The 21,300-nt window shown below is 44.0% G+C and overlaps 2 long non-coding RNA genes across 2 annotated transcripts in view; both read right to left on the bottom strand.

The window, feature by feature from the left end:
* Positions 1-21,300, bottom strand: part of LOC146520668 (uncharacterized) — a 489,613-nt gene that overhangs the window by 332,730 nt on the left and 135,583 nt on the right. The gene's annotated exons all lie outside the window — the stretch shown is intronic.
* Positions 6,104-15,223, bottom strand: LOC146520673 (uncharacterized). The gene is made up of 2 exons (XR_014873796.1): positions 12,205-15,223; positions 6,104-12,113 (listed from the first exon to the last, which is right to left on the bottom strand). It is a non-coding gene; the product is annotated as an uncharacterized LOC146520673 (long non-coding RNA).

Raw genomic sequence — 21,300 nt, 5'->3', positions numbered from 1 at the left:
AGTGCAGTAGCAAATCGTTCATGCTTCACTGCGCAAGCTGGACCCACAGAGTCTGCTAAGGTTTGTCATTGCCATATTACATATGATTTTTATATAAACCCATTTAGAGTGAGGTTCATGTAAATTTACCATTCTCTATTTGTTTATCTTCTGACAACGTAAGATTACAAGTGTGCTCCAAAGCTTCCTTTGCCTGTTAGACCTGGGAATGCTGCAGACCATCAGAGAGTGCACGGTACATCAAGCCGCAGAACAGAGCCGGACTGGAATTTGTCAGTTCATGAACTGATGGCATTCATTTCAATCCTGTTTGTAACGGCAATCATGTGTCCTGTTGGTGCCATTGTGGATTGCTGGTCAGAAGGATTTCTGGTGCCAGTAATCAAAGAGACAATGCCCCGAGATAGATTCATTTCAATTATGCAACACCTTCGATTTGATGACAGGGACATGCGGGCCGAACGGGTGAAAACAGACAAATTTGCGGCAATCTCCGACATCTGGACATGCTTCAACGAGAACTGTGCTAAGAGTTTCACTCCAGGAGAACACATGACCATAGATGAACAGCTGTTCCCTACCAAGGTTCGTTGTCCATTCACACAGTATATTGCAACCAAGCCAGACAAATTTGGGATCAAGTTCTGGATGGCCACGGATTTGGACACCAAATATGTCTGCAGTGCATCTCCTTACTTGGGAAAGGACCCCAGTCGTCAGAAGGGAGAGAGGCTGGCAGAGAACGTGGTCATGAAACTGATGGAGCCGTTTTTGGATGATGGGAGAAACGTCACAACAGACAATTTCTTTACTACACTGTCACTGTCACACAGACTGCTGCAGCGCAAAACAACGTTACTGGGCACGGTGAATAAAGTCCGGCGTGAACTTCCTCAACTTGCAAAAGATACTGTAAAGCTAGAGGTATTCTCCACTTCAGTGCTTAGAAGTGGCGGTGTCTCCTTGACAATTTATGCACCTAAAAAAAACAAGACTGTGTGTGTTCTAAGTTCCATGCACCAAGACATGATGATCGGTGACGACAGAAAGAGGAAACCCAACACGATAACAGACTATAACCACATGAAGGTATGTGAATGTGTGTACAATTTTACACCAGTGCTACAATGTTTTCTGATGTGTGTTATACAGGCCTATAGAAAAAAACATATACTCATGACTCTCTCTCTCTCTGCTTTTACAGTGTGGTGTAGATGTGTTGGACCAAATGGCGTGGATGTATTCCGTAAGAGCAGCAACATGCAGATGGCCAGTAGCGGTTTTCTACAATATGCTGGACCTGGCGGCGGTGAATGCCTACATTTTGTACAAGGCATGTACAGGGTGGACAGGCAAAAGAAGATTGTTTCTGAGTCTTCTAGCTCAGCAACTTCGTTGCCGATTCATGCAGCTCAAGGAAATATTAGCACAGAGGCAGGCTGCTGAAGCTGCTGCAGCTGCTGTGCCAGGGACTGTAAAGACAACGCAGTGCCAGGTGCAAGAGAGCTGCAACAGGAATCGCAGCAGGTTTACCTGTGCAACATGTCAGAAATTCACCTGTGCCAAATGCAGGGATGATGGACACTGGGTCTGCAAACGCTGTAAAGTCTGAAACACTTTGAAATAAAACAGACTTGTGTACCCATACATTGTGAATGTGTGTCTTTTGTATGTAGGTTGTAACACAGAGGTTTGGCCTGCCTTGGATCTGAGTAAACAAATGCCAATGTTGCACAAACACACACACACACACACACACACACACACACACACACACACACACACACAGCAAATCTGCATTTATTTGTCCCACAAGTGGAAAATCTGCATTGTCATTGCAAAAAAGTGGACAGTGCAAGACAAAAGCAGCTAAATAAAAACTGTACAAAGAGCACGGTATAGAAAGTGCACTATACAAACAATCTGGAAACATAAATATGGACACGTGTATTCAAAAATATTGGTGTGTCTATACACACACACACATCTATATCTACATATATATCTATACACACACACACACACACACACACACACACATATATAGATATAGATATATAGATAGATATAGATATATAGATATATAGATATATAGATATATAGATATAGATATAGATATATATAGATAGATATAATTACAAGCATTAATGCTTGTAATTAATGCAAGCATTAATTACAAGAATGCAAGCATTAATTACAGCGTTTGCATCCTGTCTTACTTCAACAAGACATATAGAGAGCACACAACTGAGAACGTGCATTAGCATCGCTACGGTACTTGAAGCTCACTTCCCCCGCTAGCCAGTCCATTAGCCTAGCACGATCACGTTCATATCACGATCTCACACAATACTTCAACAGTACTTAACTCAAAACTCTTATTCAACACAGTGTCGCAACTTACAGAGAGTAAGTTAACTCTCTGCTGTTCTAATTTGATAGCTCATGACTTTCTTACGTTTTTTTCAGAGACAGGGCTGAAATACTTAGAAATCAGATAACTCCCTTCTCAAGCTTTTCATTAGACTACTCGGCTGCTTTGCCTGTTGGTGTTGATAAAGTGTTCTCTGACTTCAAGGTTATTTCTCTGTCTGGATTAACTAAAAGGTTGTAAAAGCAGCTCGATGTACAACCTGTTCTTTGGATCCTCTACCAGCCTGGGCTATAAAGGAACTGTGGTCAGCATTAGGACCTTACATTCTGTTTCTTTTAAATACTTCATTGACAACTGGAGTCTTCCCTGAATGTTTTAAATCAGCTGTGGTAGTGCCAATCTTGAAAAAGCCTGGACTGGATGTTGACATGATGGCAAACTATAGACCCATCTCACATCTGTCTTTTTTATCTAAAGTCTTTGAAAAAGTTTTAAGCAGCTCACTGAGCATTTGTCAACAAGCAATCTGTTTGAACCATTTCAGTCTGCTTTTAGATCAAATCACTCCACAGAAACAGCTTTAGTAAAAGTGGTAAATGATCTGCTGGTAAATGCAGACAACGATCGCACTTCAGTTTTATTACTGCTGGATCTAAGTGCTGCGTTTGACACTGTGGATCACTGCATTTTATTAGATAGGCTTGAACATTTTATTGGAATTACAGGAAATGTTTTATCGTGGCTGAGAGGTCTCAGACTGTTAGTTTTAAAAATGATCTCTCCGAGACCTGTGCAGTGAGGCATGGGGTCCCTCAGGGCTATGTACTTGGACCATTGCTGTTTTCTATGTACCTGCTGCCTCTTGGTGTTCTGTTACGTTCTTTTAATGTAACCTTTCATTGTTACGCTGATGTCCTGCAGCTTTGTTCTTTTAACCATTGGAAATTGTGCTGAAGTCTCTAAACTAGAATCTTGGCTATCTGCAATTAAGGGCTGGTTATCGGATAATTTCTTGCTCCTAAATACTGATAAAACAGAGTTGATGGTCATTGGGCCACACAAATTTCAGCGCTTGTCCCAAAATTTCATCTTGAGAATTGATGACAGTGACAGTAAATTGTAGGGACAAGGTAAAAAACTTGGGTGGTTCGACATGGTGCTCTCTTTCGAGTCTCATGTAAAAGAGATAACAAAGACCGCCTTTTATCATTTGAGGAACATAGACAGAATCAAACAAGTTTTGTCAAGCGACACTGCAGAGTTTCTTGTCCATGCATTTGTGTCCTCACGCATTGATTATTGTAATGCTCTTCTTTCTGGGCTACCAAAGAAAAGTTTTAGAGATCTACACATGGTGCAAAATGCAGCTGCATTTTAACAAGAACTGGGAAATTTGAGCACATTAGCCCTGTACTGAACTCTCTTCATTGGCTACCTTGTCAGGTTCGAGCAGATTTTAAGGTCCTGCTACTCACCTACAAGGCTTTAAACGGACTGGCACCTTCATACCTCTCCGACCTTTTACATCTTTACGTTCCATCCCGTGCTCTCCGATCTCAGGACTCTGGCCTTTCTAAAGGTTCCTAGAGCCAGAAAAAAGACAATTGGAGAACGTGCTTTTTCTTTTCGTGCCCTGTTTCTGTGGGACACCCTCCCTCAAGATATTAGGCAGGCATGCTCTGTGGAGGTTTTTAAAACTAAGCTGAAGACACATTTGTTCACCCTATCTTACATGTCTTAATTCTATGGCTTTTAGTTTTTAAATTTTTACTGTTTTTAACTTGTATTGTGTCTTTTACCTGTATTGCTATGTATTGCTTTTATATATTTTTTTTATCTTTTTAGTTTCAAATAGTTGTACAGCACTTTGTTTGAAAGCGCTTTATAAATAAAGTTATTATTATTATTATTATTATTACTTAACTTATAACGGTATACTTTCATTCATGGGTTCACAAAAGTCTTATTGCTTCTACTGTGTTACCTATTATTCGTTTGGAGGACTAGTAACCCACCTGTGTATTGAAATAAAGAGGCACAGATCATGAACTCGTTTACAATTCAACTGCAGGATTTATTCTGCAGATTTGCCTCCCAGGGGGGTTTACGCTCCTCCTGGGCGCTATGCACCACCTAGTGGTATTTTTTAAGTAATGCCATGGAAGATGTAAAGTGTAATTAGAAAATACTGAATCAACACTGAAAGATATAACAAAAACCAAAATATAACTGGGGTGTTCCCTTTTTTCCTTGTATGGGGACATAAACTGAACTAACATCCCCATAAGTCTTTTTATCTCCTAACTTTTTAACTATTAGTGTAATCCAGATTTACCAGACACACATTTCAACTTAAACACATATGTTAACCTTTTACACTCTCCCCTTTTTTTTATATGTCTCCTGACTTTTGTCATGTTAAGGGATGTATGTTTCTACTTACTGTGGTTGAGTGTAACAGGTGTCCAGGTATGGATGTGGGTATGTGAAGTATGGGAGTGGAAGAGTACTGGGAATACCCTGGAGAGGGTATATGGGCAGGAGAGAGTTCACCCCTGCATTCCATTGCTGGTATGATGGTTGTCCCAGGGTATTATAGGTGAACATCTCTCTCGGCCTGGCAGTCCGCTGCAATCTCCTCGCAATCTCCTCGCAATCTCTATTTCTTGTTGTTGTTTATTCCCATCAGCTGTTGGGTTAACTGGTGGCTTGTGTCAGATTATAATATTATTTTATGCCATGTTAGACCCCTAATTAAAGATTGTGAATTATTATGTAGTTTTAGTTTGCATTATGCTCCTGAATTAGAAGAGGGTGATAACTATTACATTTGGTAAACTGATTTGCATTACATTAGACTGTTGATTTATTGTGAATGAATGATATTGTTTTATGATGCATTATACTGCTGAGTTATAAGAAATATTGTTCACAGAAAGTCATCGTCTTATTTGTCTGATTAGAAGAGAACAGAGTATACTGCCCCATCTTAGCAGGAGCAGATAAACAGGGAGCCAAGGTTGTAGCTTAGGCGCTGTGTGAGAGAAAGAATGTGAATGTTTAGGCTTTTATGATTAGGTGGGGGCCACTAGAGGCTATAAAAGTTTGATCAAGGCTCCACCATTTTGAGATCTGATGCTGTCTGTTGTATGGTGTCCATCTCCCACGCGTGTGTTCATTAAATCATCGTTTGACTTGACCCGGCCGGACCAGTGTGGTTATTTTGGTTTTCCTCTTGTATCCATTCCCAATATTTGAATCCGTAACAGTTTTGGGGGCTCGTCCTGTGGTATTGGGATGGAAGTTTTGGAGGCTTGGACGGTCCGAGGTGGTCAGACGGGCAGACATTATCCGGCAATCGAACTGAGTGGACAGGCGCCTTTATAAAAGAGGTAGGCACAGGCCTGTTGATTTTATCCGAAGTGTGCTGAATTGGACGATGAAATTAAATGTCTATTCAGTAAAAGTTGCCGGTGAGTGTCTGTTTTGATTTTGAGGAAAAAATCTCATGAGTGTTGAAATTTGAAGTAAGGTTACAAGTAATAATACTGGGTTAGAGTCCCAAGGTAAAGGAAAATAATACTGAGTTAGAGTCTCAGGTAGTTGGATAGGGAATTGGTCATTTTGTGAGTTCGAGTCTCCATTGGTCTAAAGATTGCATTTCTGTTGGTCATTTTGCGAGTTCGAGTCTCCAATGTCAACAACGTTGCATCTGCCTCAGTCATGCTCTTGTTTTTTGGGTGTTGTCTGTTGTTTAAAAGTATTATAAATTTTGTTAGAACGGTGGTTAGAGTCCACTAAGAGGCGCATAGCCCGGAGGTTACGCTCCCTCCTGGCCGCGGACGCGCGACCTTGACCTGTCGGCGAACAGGGTTAGTTCAGTTGGTCACTGTGGAGCTTGGGGCACTCCAGAATAACTAGGAGTTCGAGTCTCCTTATCTGCGCTTTTTTGGGCACTTTAAATTGAGGTAGGGACTTTAGAGATGAGGCCAGATACAGTTCGAGTCTGATACTGGTTAATTGATTACAAAAAAGTTGGACTTTCTTCGGTTGGACCCGTTATCTTAAATTTGTCAAAATTGTGTAGGCGCTAAAACTTTCAGGCCTGAGAGTGATTGTAAATATAAGACGTCTTTGTAATATAATATAGAGTTGAGTGTGAAACGAGGCTGTGTGTGACGACAGTGTGCTGCGAGCTATTTTTAGATAGTGTGTGAACATGCAAATGAGGTGGTTGCTGTGAAGCCCACAGAGGACTTCCTGTTTAGCGTGTTATTGAGTTTTATAAATATGATTTGCAAACAATGATACATGCCTGTAATTAAAACGCTGATTTTGCTGATTACAATATTACAAATAAAGTTTTAAATCACTACGGTGAATGTTTAATGTTTGGCTGGGTTTTGATATGGGAGAGACGGCTTCGCAGCTGCTGGGGGTAAGTGACCGGAAACTTGCATGCCCATAAAAGGCAACTGCCTGACTGTGTGAACTATGCACCAAGAGAGAGAGTAAAATCTAGGCAGATGAACCAAATGGATGTTGTAAGAAAAATAGTAAATGAATGTTTTAGTCTCTTAATACAGGTGGATTTCTCTCAACCTGGAAACCTGAGTACAGCAGCAAAAGGATAGATTAATAAAATTGGGACGACACACATGCCAAGCTCTGGCTCAAAATTTTACAGTTTGACCTCTCACTTTGTCCATAACCGAAAAAGAAGCTTAAAGGACATCTTCTCCTCCAGTTATCGGTTACCATCACTGGAAATTTTCAGGCAAGTTTTTCACTGAATTGTTTTTGGCACCATGTGTCCCTGAATCTCACAAGCAAGCTCTAATTCCTGGCTGAAGACATGGAATGCTGTTATTTAAGGTGGGAAATCAAAATTTGGGAAACAAAATTAAAAACACATACAATTGGAGAAATGCCTTGCTTGAGAAAAAAAAAAAAAAAAAAAAAGTTAAAATAACCCACCCACAAACGCACATACACGCAATGAAGAAACAGCTTACACTCATGAACACGTGAAAATTTTCAAGCAAGGTTAAAGCAGCGAAACTTAACATACACCTGATGTTAAATGATAAAGTCTATCCACTACTAACAATTAAACTCTCTGGGTTGCAGGACAACAACTTGACTTCAAAAAGACAGACACTGGTAAATCACAAACCAGTGATGAAACAACAAATTTAGTGGTTAAAAGAGTCAAATTGTGACATGTTTTCCTGTGATTGATTAATATAAGTGATTATTGAATGAAATAAAATTCCTTTTTTGAATTATTAAACATGATCTTAAGAATTTTAACGTGTACCTATGTTGTCCTGTCAACGTGGTGGGTTAGGAGTTGATTATATAGTGAGAAAAAACAAAAAAAGGGGGGGAGAAGGCTGACATAGGGCCTGGCCCCTCTCTGAATAACATAGCCAAAACAACATCATTTTCAAACAACATCATTTTCCTGTTCGTCTGTTTTTGTTTTGTTTTTGTTTTTTCTCTTTATGCTTAATTACAGGCTGCTTTGTCGGCCCTGAAAGCCGAGGCTGACCTGGACTCCTGCTCTCCCCTCTACCATCTTTGCTCTCCCTTCTACCATCTTTGATGTGACCCTGACCAAATGCTACAGCAGCTGGACTCACAACAACAGCCTGAGAATGTCAACAGTGCTGCAGGAAAGAGATCTCATGCAGCGGAGACGGAGAACGTTAAATCCAAGGCCCGTTTCACTACACGGGGGAGATTTCCAGATAGCTTCAGCTGACAGAGCTGTGACGAGACGCCTATTAAGCCCTGATGATAAGTGAGGCCGAGCAAAAGAATGCTGACCTTAACAACTCTGCATTAAAACTGTGCAGGACAGTGATGGACCAACACAGAGGATCGGGCAGCAAAAAGGGCGTGCCAGAGACACGAGGAGTGACTGAGGTCAGAAGGCACCTCAGATTGGACAAAAGCAGCAGAAGAACATAAGCTGAAGGCACAGGTGTCGGGGTTCAGCCAGGAGCTGACCTCTGAGAAGAGCCGAACAGCAGAGCTGCAGAAGGCCGTGGAGCAAAGCAAGGAAAACATCAAAAAACTTCAATCTGACGTGTACGGAAAAGACTCTGAGGTTTCTGCCCTCAGTGAGAGCTCAAGACATCAGAGCAGAAACTGAGCATGCCTCAGGAGGAGCTGGCTGCTAATCGAACCCATCAGTCAGGCTTGGAGTCCCAGATACAGGACTTTAAATCAGGCCGGAGCTTGCTGGAGCAGGAGGTTGCCAAACCTGACGAGAAGCTCCAACACAGGAGCAAACCCTGAAGGAGCTACAGAAGCAAAAAGGGTCAAGTTAAGGAGGAGCTGGACAAGGAGAAGATGCAGGACACTGGAGAAAAGGACTGCCTCAATTGGGGCCAGAACCAGTATGGAGAGAACTTTGGGCAGCAGCACCAACGGACCCAAACGGACTGAAAAGGGGGAGGGCGGGACCCCAGAGCAAGCCTCAGGCCATGGTTTACCCAGAACACCAGAACAGGAAAGTGATGAACACAAACACACACACACAAATCAAAATGCTGATTCAATTCATTGAGAAGTGATCCACACACACACTCACATACACACATACACCTACACATGTTTGTGCAATGAAGAGTGATACACACACGCTGCTGCAATGAAGAATGCTTTACTAACAAATGCTATGCTGATACGCAAAATGCTGCACACAAACGTCCAAATACAGAATTTGTTACAACAACAAGAAGCCATTGATTGTTTAATTGGTTAAATGCATTTCATGTCACCCAGAGGGCATTTGTGCAGATTTAGGGGACAGGGTCTAGAGCAGTTTGGTTAAGAAAACAATGTCTGTGAGTGATGTCTGTTTATGGCTCAAGGCCTCAACTGAATTGTTTACTGTGCTTCACACAGCCTGATAAGGAGCAGTGGTACAGAGTGAAAATGGTGAATTAATGGTGTGGGCCTTACTTCGGAGCGCCACATTTTTGTGATTGAGATTTAATTGAAGGAGGAACACACTGAAAAAAATAAAATAAAATAAAAATAATAACAATAATAAAATATAAAATAAAAAGAAGAAAAGGGGGCCAGCCCTTGGATTTACGTAAGCATCCCACGTGTATTTAACACAATTGCCTCAGGCTTTAAAGATTTGTACAAAAATTCAACAGGAAATCATAGCTTCCCTGTATTTCCTACATTGTTGGCATGCTGGTGAGTGCTGTTGCTCCACAGTAAGAAGGTCCTGGGTGCAAGTCCACAGTCTGGCTAGTTTGCAGTGGTTTCTCTCTGGGTATTCTGGTTTCCTGCCACAGTGAAAAGTCATGCAGCTGTTAGAGTTAGGTTAATTGATGATTCTAAATTATCCGTGAATGTAAGTGTAAATGGTTGTTTGTTTCTAGGTGATAGACTGGTGACCGGTTCGGGGTGCACCCTGCCTCGTAACCTATCACTTTAGAGTTATTTCCCAGCCCTCGTGCAATCAGGATAAAGATAGGAGGATGGTAGTTGTTGTAGACCCATTTAATTTTTATGGTAACCAGAATTTAGACTTTGTTGAACCGTAGGCAATATGAAGACAACATGTAGTATTTAAGGGACCAAGTAGAATTTGGATAAAAGTTATTGAATAGTGTTGAAATAAAAGGACAGAATTGTGAAGGATTAAAATATTCCAGGAGCTCAACTTACTCCATCTGAACATGTTTTAATCGTGTAATATGAACTCAAAATACACAGGTTAACTGAAAATGAAAAGGTTGTGTTGATTTAACTCAGTTGTTTAAGTTTCTACCAAAGCAAAACATTTGTGTGCAACTAGTGTCCACTATTGAATCAAATAAGTCCAACATGTTTTTGTCAGTGCAAAAGAAGTTACGGTACCTGTATTCCTACACAATATTGTCCCGGGACAGAGAAAAACTTTCTGGTGAAGTTTTGGTTGATTTTGGGTTTTGCTTAACACTAGGTTGATTTTATCAGTGAGGTTTGGATTGTTTTCTTTCTCTAAGAGAGAGAAAGATGGTTTTATGCTTGGACAGGTTTCTAATGGGCCCCAGTATTTGTTATTATATGAGTATTTTATTGGTTACGTTGTTTTTGCTTTTGTCACAGTGCACTGAAATAAGAACATCTGAGAGGAGTGATCCACCGGTGGTGATATTTTGGTATTTTGTGAGTTCCTGATTTAACAAATCAGCTCTTTAATCCAGGCCTGAGAGATTGAACTTTAAAGCGCTATAAAACATTCTTACTGAAAACAGTTGCAAAGTATTTTTCTCCATGATTATAATGGGCTTGGGAGAAATTCACTTATATGGGACATTGATCACATGAGAAGTCCTGAGCCTAAAAGGATTGCAGCGAGTCAATCCAGTCCAAAAAACAAGGAACTGTTTTTCCTTTAAAATGATGACGTCATCTTGCTGGTGATGGAGCCTCGAATAGGTTCCGCGTGAGACTCCATTATCAGCAATATCTGGTATGAATGTGTGTGAATGTATGCATGTGACTGGACTGTGATGGACTGACGACTAAAAGTTTTAACTGACTTGATACTGAGACAAAAACGATACCGACTTTAGGATTAGTACATGTCTACAAACAATTCACCTCGCCTGTAAAAGAAGGGTGGATGTTTTGTCTCGCTTTGTTTTGTTTTTGCAGGAGTAGGAGGACAGAGGCTAAGGGGGGAGGCTGCAGCGTCACATGAGTGTGAACTGCAGACTTAACCCTTTGGTTGCTAATTTTGAGCTACTGATGTTTCCATTAAGAAAATTGGGTTTTATTAGCTGTGTTTCGATTAATGCAGCACATTATATTGTTGGGAATGTTAAATGCTAAAGTGAAGAGAAGCTTTGATTTCACTCAAGACTGAACATGTTATTATTAACCATAGCAGGCCACTGTAAAAAAAAAAAAAAAAAGCCAATTAATTTAGATAGAAAAAGTCAAAAAACTCTACTGATGTCTATGAATAACAGGGGAATGATAGACTTGTCACATTCAAAATATAGATATGTAATGACAAACACTGGTCCACGTCATTTAGGTTCTCCATTGAAATAGTCAATAATTTAGAAAAGTAAGATAGAACCGACAGACAGGGGCATGTGGTGCTGCACAAGAATAAGAGCAAAATAAAGAAAAATTAAAATGTACCATTACACTCAGAGGATCAATATGAAATTCAATATATGCTAATTTTGTATGAAGTACGTGACTGATAACTGTTCTGTCCTGAGCTTTTGTTTTTACAGCGCCCACTTGACCACACCAACAGTTTCTCGCCACCAAAAGCGGGTACTTGCAAAGAATAGGGAGGAATATCATCAGAAGTGGGAAAGGTAAGCCCCAATGGGGGTGATAATGTAACACACCCAAAGAAAGATTTTAGGTCTGACCAACCGTCTCAGTCGTGGGCAAAACGATGACAGTCAATAAAATTCTAAAAGATAATTTAGTGACAAAAAATATTAAGAGATAAAAGATAAAACAGTCCAGTGTCCCATTCATGAATCAAATAAAAACACACAGTCCCAAGGTCAGAGCCAGCTATGCCACACGGCCAGTTGCACTCCACATGTTGCCTTTAACAGGGGTAGAAGTTGTCCTTGGAGACCCACCACCCTGCAAGCATATAGCCAGTGATCACTCCAACCTGTGCAACTATGCTGCCTTTAGGCTGTGGCATATAATAGGCCCTGGCCTGCACAGAGAGACAAAATGACACCTTCAGTATAAAATTCATAGCGCAAAACCCATGCATCCCAAACATATCAGATTATCACATTACATACATGCACAGAGAGACAAAATGACACAGCAGTGTTTGTAGTGTGGGCTATAAGTAGACCAGTGTATCAGTGCAATCAAGTACACCTGCCTGTAATTAGTCAAACCGAATTCCAGCCATTGGCTAACCAAAAATGTGACACACACACAAAAAACCACTCCCAACCCAGTGCAACTTCACACAATAATATGGAGCTGAATTAACACAGGCACACTAGTCTACCATGTTACAATAACACCATTAATTTCACGTATGGTCAAATTCTTAAAACTTGACCCCAAACATGAAAAATTCTTCAAACATTTAGAGACAGAGTGGAGTTCTAGATAAACATAATGCAGCAAACCACATAAGGATGGAGCATTGGAATCAATAAGATGGTGAAAAAAACACGCAGGAAAAATGTTGATCATGTTGATTATGTTTATTCCAGTGCAGGGATTGGCTAATCTGACCAGGAAATGTTATAAATGGATTGTCGGAACAATCAGCGTTAAAATCACCTTTGACAGTCCAGACTAAGATGGCGTTGGACATCTTCAGGGCGGAAAAGGGTTGGTGTGACCAAGGTGTGGTTTGGCTTGTTGTATGTATATTTCATAATGATACAGCTCTGGATGGACCAGTTACCAGGGCATGGAAGGAGGACAGACTCATTAAATGAGGAGAAGGAATTTTCTGGGATTGGAGATCCTGTGGGTGAGTGGTTGACTAAAAGCATGCATAAAATAAAAGCTATTTTTTGCTATTGATTGGTAAATAGATTGATAATTGGCCACATTCACAGTTGTATTGACTTGTAGTGGACGTAGTCTACTTCATGTTTAAGCACTCTAATTAACAGATTGAAAATAGTGACATTAAAGGAAGAATATGCAGCACCACCCTGTCAAATGCCAGTGCCGGTGGGGCTCAGTGATGAATCAGGTGAGCCTCATGGCTGAATTAAAACATAGAGGCCCCTGCTGTGGTCAGTAAGGGATAAAAAAGGGTGTGTTTTACTGTTATTTTAGCATCAGCATTATTGTTACATCAGAATCATATAACAAGCATTGCATTGAACATTTATTGAAGCTATTGACATATTAACATTTGTATTACAGTGATTGTTATAACCCCATGTTAATCTTCTATCTACAGGTGTCAAAAGTAGTCAACAAGTTCATATTGAAGTGAAGTTCATATTAATACAGGTTTTGTTTGTAGACGATTGTGAAGACGCAGGCTCTGGGCGGAGCCAGGTGTTGAACAGATCTAACATGACAATTAAATTGATTTCATTCCCTAACACAGAATAACAAGACTGGAGCAACGACACTGGACAGGAGAAAGTCTGATACTTTCTAAGATATGAGGTCACTAACCTTTTCTTTTAATTTTCTAGCTTCATTGAATGGACACATGTTAGAATTAGAAATGGCTAATTTGTTTTTATGTCTTTTATTAGAATGAGTGGTTTTAATCATTTTTATACATATCTTGCAAATGTGCTTATAATGAGTTGGCACTCGGTTTTTTGAAGGTCATAAGCTTCGTTCGGCGATAGTCCGGACTGATAAAGTGTAGGAAATGCCTTGAGTGCAGCGGGCTAAATGCAAACACGCTTACACACACATACACTAAATTAGGATAAGTCCTTGGGACATTCTGAATGTTCTAAACCAATTCTGAATCACCAAAAGATCAGTAGACAGCAACATTAGATTAGAGCTAGGAAGAGAGGTGTTTTGGTTTTCTGTCTCTTACAGAGAAAGGAACAGACACCAGACGAGGTCACAGATATACGAGGATCCTTGGCAGCAGAGACAGACACGGTGACTGCTGAAACATCAACTGGGTTCAAGTGTCATGGCATTTTGGGCTCCAGTTAGTCACCTCAAAAGGATGGATCCCATAAACACAGCAATAACCATGAAGGGGTTGACGGAAATCCAGGAACACCACACCAACGACGTTCGAGAGGCTGTTGGTCATAAGGAGAACACCTTTCTGTTCCTTTTCCTGGGGAACACAGCTGTGATCCCAGAATACACAGATCATTGTTTGAAATCGGGGCAGAATAATCCCCTGATCTGTGCAACGACTGAAGGGTTGTCTAACCCCTGATGTTGAAGGAAACAAGAGCCGAGGATCACCCGACTGGAAGACATTGGTGCCTACAGCAATAAAATAAAGGTTAAAAGCTCCTCGGACAGAGGTTCTAGTCCGAGTACGTTTGGAGGGTATAAGGTAGCACCGAAATAAAGCTGTAGGAGAACTGGGGAGTGATGGGAGTATCATCTGTATCTACTGTTGTTGTTGTAATAAAAGTTTTTCTTGCATCTGAACTGCGCAAACACAGAGGTCATCTCACATATGGTTCACCCAACAGGGGGACAAAGGGCCTAAGGAGTAAGGAGAAATGAACCCGGTAACACTGGATTGGAGGGTGTAAGTGAGCTCTTTAAGTCTAAAGAGCTCATCAGGGGGAATTGTCAGATTATAATATTATTTTATGCCATGTTAGACCCCTAATTAAAGATTGTGAATTATTATGTAGTTTTAGTTTGCATTATGCTCCTGAATTAGAAGAGGGTGATAACTATTACATTTGGTAAACTGATTTGCATTACATTAGACTGTTGATTTATTGTGAATGAATGATATTGTTTTATGATGCATTATACTGCTGAGTTATAAGAAATATTGTTCACAGAAAGTCATCGTCTTATTTGTCTGATTAGAAGAGAACAGAGTATACTGCCCCATCTTAGCAGGAGCAGATAAACAGGGAGCCAAGGTTGTAGCTTAGGCGCTGTGTGAGAGAAAGAATGTGAATGTTTAGGCTTTTATGATTAGGTGGGGGCCACTAGAGGCTATAAAAGTTTGATCAAGGCTCCACCATTTTGAGATCTGATGCTGTCTGTTGTATGGTGTCCATCTCCCACGCGTGTGTTCATTAAATCATCGTTTGACTTGACCCGGCCGGACCAGTGTGGTTATTTTGGTTTTCCTCTTGTATCCATTCCCAATATTTGAATCCGTAACACTTGGTACACAGGTCTGGCTCAGTGTGATGTCCGTCTTCCAGGGCGGCATCCTCCAAAGCTCTGTAGTGTCTCTGCGGTACATAATCGCCCTGTTCTGGGATGTTAGTTTCCTCCATGACAGAAGGGTGGAATTCATGAGCTGTGGCTCTTAGTCTTTGCTCAGCCTGAGGATGGTGCACTGTCTGTGGTTGTTCTTTCTCTCGAAATCTCAGCCTGTAACATGGAATCTTTTGGTAAGAGTATTCTTCATCAGAACTGTCTGTGTTTTGGTCATGTGTGTCAACAACTGCCGTTTTCTGTTTTGTTACCTTGTGTGGTCTCTCTTCAGGTTGTGAAAGAGTTCATTTCCTGGAAGCAGTAGGTTCCTGTGGAGTATTCGCACCGTTTTGGGACCCTTTTCAGGCTGTACTCTGTAAACCGGTCCATTGTCGACTCTTTCCACCACACGGTGCACTACCTGCTCCCAGTAAGCCCGCAGCTTGCCAGGTCCACCTCGTTCTGACAGGTTTCTCACGAGCACTCGGTCACCTGGACAGAGAACAACACCTCTCACTGCACGGCCATATTGTCTCTTGCCCTTAGCAGAGGATTTCTCACTTCGCCTTCGTCTGGTCCAGCCGCAGCTTCGCCTTCGTCTGGTCCAGCCGCAGCTTCGCCTTCGTCTGGTCCAGCCGCAGCTTCGCCTTCGTCTGGTCCAGCCGCAGCTTCGCCTTCGTCTGGTCCAGCCTCGTCTGGTCCAGCTTCGTCTGGTCCTGCCTCGTCTGGTCCTGCCTCGTCTGGTCCTGCCTCGTCTGGTCCTGCGGTTGCAACGCCGCCGTCAGAGCCCGCTCGGCCTGTTCTGCCTCGCCTCTGGCGGCCATTTTCCAGGCCTCTGAGTTGGCATCATGGCCGTTGTGGACGGCCTCCGGAAAGGGTTCGTTGCCGCCGCTGGCCTCGTGGCCGACCTCCGGAACTGCTCTGTGGCCGCCGTTGCCGTGTGCACGGTCGGCCTCCGGAACTGCTCTGTGGCCGCCGTTGCCGTGTGCACGGTCGGCCCCCTGAACTGTTTTGGCTCTTGTGTTGTCGACCTCCGGGTCGACCCCCAGACTTTCCTGTGGACTCATGAATAGTCTTGTTTTGTGTTGACCTGGTTTTTTTTGGTTTGATCTGGATCAGGTCTGCGTCTTGGTGTAGTGTTCTCGTTTCCTGTTTTATTGTGAAGGTTTGCGTCTCATGTGAGTGTGTTCAGTTTTCCCTCTGTCTCGTCTTGTTGATTATTCCCAGCTGTGTCCACCACCTGTGTGTAATTCCCATGTTTCTCTGTGTGTATTTAAGTCGTGTCCTCTGTCATCGTAGTTGCTGGTCCGTCTGTGTTTCCACCATGTTTCATCTGTGTGTTCCCTGCCGTCACCATATTGTACCGTCGTCCGCCTTGCTTCATGTTTGAGTGCCGGTTCGTATTCAGTAGTTTAGTTGTCTCCAGTATAGTTTAGTGTGATCTCTGTTTCCGTTTTTCCACTGGCGCATTGTGTTAAATAAACCACCTTCACTCCTCCACTACTGCCTGCGAATGGATCCTCATTTATTATTTTTTATACGGCTCATCTCACTCGCCGTGACAGTACGGACCAGCCAGATATGGATCCAGCGGCATTCACCCCACCCACGGAGCTTCGAAAGCTCATAACGGACTCAGTGTCGAAACTAATCAACCTGTGGCTCGAGCATGAGGGAGAAGCGTTTCTCTACGTTCTGGAAGTCAGGCTACAACAGCTTATTTCCGATTATCCCTGGCTGTTGGACTCACTGCACCCGCTCGTACAAAACTTCATTCTCCACGAACTACACCTCCACCCCCCCGCCGCTACTGCTCGCCCACTCGCTTCAACGGAGGACGTGCGGTCTGTACCGCCAGATGAGGAGTTACCCGGCCCGTCGGAGCCGTCTCCACGGAGGAAGCGATGTTCGCGCCGCCAGCGCGGCACCCCACAGCCGGAGTTCAGAATGTCAGAGCAGCCGGCTGTGGTGAGTGAAAGGGACACTTTTGTTGACTCTGTTGCTTCTGTGACTGTTGTTTCTGGGGCAATTTTTTGTGTTTCTACTGAGGATAACAATGATTTCTCACCCATGGCCATAGCTTCTAAGACTGCCTGTTCTGAACCCTCGTTCCATGTTTATGACCGTGTCCGCTCCATTGTCCCATCCTCACTTCCATCCCAGTCAAACGCCAGGCCTGTAACGCTGCCCTCAGTTCAGTCAGCAGCCGCGCTGCCCTCAGTTCAGTCAGCAGCCGCGCTGCCCTCAGTTCAGTCAGCAGCCGCGCTGCCCTCAGTTCAGTCAGCAGCCGCGCTGCCCTCAGTTCAGTCAGCAGCCGCGCTGCCCTCAGTTCAGTCAGCAGCCGCGCTGCCCTCAGTTCAGTCAGCAGCCGCGCTGCCCTCAGTTCAGTCAGCAGCCGCGCTGCCCTCAGTTCAGTTGCCACTAGCTCAGCAGCCTACCCACTCATTCACTCAGTCATCATCCTCACAGCCTCATTACAAGCAGGGAACACACTTCATACAAACTTTTGCTGGTTCTCTTAAGCTGGCCATGTCAGAGACAGTTGCTCCCTCTAGGGCCTCCCCAGAGGCTGGGTGTCAGTAACCAGCCAACTCTGGACCCCTAGATGTCAAGACGCCAGCGCCAGCAGCCTCACCGGAGAACTCACCAGAACTGTCACGGCTGTCAGCACCCCCTGAGAGTTCAAGTGAGTTCATCCGTCCACCTCCGTCCTCTGCTGAGTGTATTGGGGAACACTTTCAGCCCTCTGAGGACTGCATCCCACTGTTGCTGCGTGAGTCTTGCCACTGTGCTGCTCAGTCCCAGCCAGTGTCCACACTGGCAGAGGTCTCCGTACCTGCTGCTTCAGTGTCTGTTTCTACTGGAGGGCCAGAGGAGCCCGTCCAGTCTCAAGCCATGTTAGCTGGGGGTTCAGGAGAACTCAGCCAGCCCCAAGTGTCATCAGCTGGGGGTTCGGGAGAACCCAGCCAGCCCCAAGTGTCGTCTGCTGGAGGGCCCGAGTCGCCCGTCCAGCCCCAAGTGTCGTCAGCTGGGGGTTCGGGAGAACCCGTCCAGCCTCAAGTGTCATCTGCTGGAGGGCCCGTGTCGCCCGTCCAGCCTCGAGTGTCGTCTGCTGGAGGGCCCGTGTCGCCCGTCCAGCCTCGAGTGTCGTCTGCTGGAGGGCCCGTGTCGCCCGTCCAGCCTCGAGTGTCGTCTGCTGGTGGGTCTGAGGAGCCCACCCAGCACCACGCCTCGTCTGCTGGGGGTCCTGGAGGACCCAGCAAGCACATCCTCACGTCTGCTGACGGTCCGGGGAAGTTTGTTCAGCCACCACCTGCTGAATCATCCCCTGTGTCTCCTACACCGTTGCCTGCATCCACATCACCTCCTGCAGCATCGCCGCCGTCAGGTTCCGCAGCCGTCCCGCTGCCGTCAGGTTCCGCAGCAGTCCCGCTGCCGTCAGGTTCCGCAGCCGTCCCGCTGCCGTCAGGTTCCGCAGCCGTTCCGCAGCCGTCCCGCTGCCGTCTTCATCCACGCCTGGTCCAGCCTCTGTGTCTTCATCCACGCCTGGTCCAGCCTCTGTGTCTTCATCCACGCCTGGTCCAGCCTCTGTGTCTTCATCCACGCCTGGTCCAGCCGCAGCTTCGCCTTCGTCTGGTCCAGCCGCAGCTTCGCCTTCGTCTGGTCCAGCAGCAGCTTCGCCTTCGTCTGGTCCAGCCGCAGCTTCGCCTTCGTCTGGTCCAGCCTCGTCTGGTCCTGCCTCGTCTGGTCCTGCCTCGTCTGGTCCTGCCTCGTCTGGTCCTGCGGTTGCAACGCCGCCGTCAGAGCCCGCTCGGCCTGTTCTGCCTCGCCTCTGGCGGCCATTTTCCAGGCCTCTGAGTTGGCATCATGGCCTCGTGGCCGACCTCCGGAACTGCTCTGTGGCCGCCGTTGCCGTGTGCACGGTCGGCCTCCGGAACTGCTCTGTGGCCGCCGTTGCCGTGTGCACGGTCGGCCCCCTGAACTGTTTTGGCTCTTGTGTTGTCGACCTCCGGGTCGACCCCCAGACTTTCCTGTGGACTCATGAATAGTCTTGTTTTGTGTTGACCTGTTTTTTTTTGGTTTGATCTGGACTGTTGTGCTCCTTGTTTTTTGTTTCGGACCCTCCTTCCTGGACCCCCTCCGCCCGCCCTAGTCTGGTGCTCGGTTTTGTTGTTCTGTTTTCTGTTTAGGGCTGTCGGGAGCCAGCCCTTGGAGGGGGGGTACTGTCACGGTTCTGGGTCAGTTTCGACCCAGTATTTTGAGTTTTGGATTGTTAGTTTATTTTTGAATAATTGTCGTGGTTTTGGGCGCTATGAGGATTATTATTATTATAATGATTATTATTATTAGAATTCTATGTTTCTGTTTATTCGTGTTAAGGATTTGTTCTCGGTTGTATCTCACATTTAGTTTAGGTCAGGTTCCATGTGTCATTCTGTCTGTCTGTCTCTCAGGTCTGCGTCTTGGTGTAGTGTTCTCGTTTCCTGTTTTATTGTGAAGGTTTGCGTCTCATGTGTACGGTGGCCCCTAGAGACAAAGCACGTACAAACTCCAAAACACTTGCAAACTCCAAAACACATGCAAACTCCAAAACACATGCAAACTCCAAATCACTTGCAAACTCCAAAACACTTGCAAACTCCAAAACACTTGCAAACTCCAAAACACTTGCAAACTCCAAAACACTTGCAAACTCCAAAACACTTGCAAACTCCAAAACACATGCAAACTCCAAAACACTTGCAAACTCCAAAGCACATGCAAACTCCAAAACACTTGCAAACTCCAAAACACATGCAAACTCCAAAACACATGCAAACTCCAAAACACTTGCAAACTCCAAAACACATGCAAACTCCAAAAAAAAACTTGCAAACTCCAAAACACTTGCAAACTCCAAAACACATGCAAACTCCAAAACACATGCAAACTCCAAAACACATGCAAACTCCAAAACACATGCAAACTCCAAAACACTTGCAAACTCCAAAGCACATGCAAATTCCAAAACACAACGGAAGTGCTCCAGGACGCTAGGGGCAGTGTTGAGCTTTTGTTACCTATTAACTACACAAGCCAGGATGTACCAATGACCGGATTTGGGGTCTGCAGCCTTAAAGGCCTCATTTTAAGGCCGATTACGTCACAGCGACACGACGAAGGCTGTCCCAATTCAAAGGCTGCTCGAAATGCGGCCCTCAAATGCGTCCTTAATTTCCCTGAATTTTAAGGATGGGTCGCTGTAGCCTTCATGGCCCAACATATCCCAGATTTCATAGTGCGGCTGTGGTGTGGATAATTTTGCCGAAAAAAACGGCGGAAGCGGAGCCGCCGAAGAGTAAACTTTCAGAAGTAAGTACTGAATATTATGTCACTTATTTATGCGCAAATGTTTTTTATAATGAAGAACATTAAAACATTACTGTTGGCCACATGTCGGGAAAGTTATGTGACATTAGCGATGTTTGTACTAACTTGGTTTTAAAGCCTTTACTCCAAAATATACGCCGTTCAATAGTTGACTTTAATCTTACAGAGAATGTGATGATTTTATGGATAATTAAAGTCAGTCATATATCCACAAACACAACAGGCTGAAAGTCAGTGATGCTGCTCGGTTTGCAGTCCTGAATATCACGGAACAAGCAGGTTTCACTGCACTGTTAATGTTAGCTATGTTATATTGCTGCCTCTGTTCGGTGGTGTCGAGCCAAATGGAGTTTAACGTGTGTTTGAATGAGCTGACGGTTCACTCGTTAAGCTGAAAGAAAGATGCTTTAATCACAGGAGTCACACATGTGTCCACTGTACCATCTGGGAACTCTTCTTGTTTCGTAATAACACAGTCCTCCTTCTTTTGTGCTGTTTTGTAGCAGTGTATACACCTGAGACTGTCACCTGTCTGTCTGTCCTGCACTCTCTCTCTTTTTCTTTCTCTCTGATTGTGTAATAAAAGTATGAACATGTATTTATAAGTTACACTTGTGTTTGAATCCTGCAGCTTATCACACATTTGATTTCCATGTGTGGCAACTGCAAGTGTCCAGAGTGAGGACAGA

Source organism: Neolamprologus multifasciatus, chromosome 4 (genome assembly GCF_963576455.1).
Source record: "Neolamprologus multifasciatus chromosome 4, fNeoMul1.2, whole genome shotgun sequence".
Lineage (NCBI taxonomy): Eukaryota > Metazoa > Chordata > Actinopteri > Cichliformes > Cichlidae > Neolamprologus > Neolamprologus multifasciatus.
This window is presented reverse-complemented; position numbering and strand designations above follow the sequence as displayed.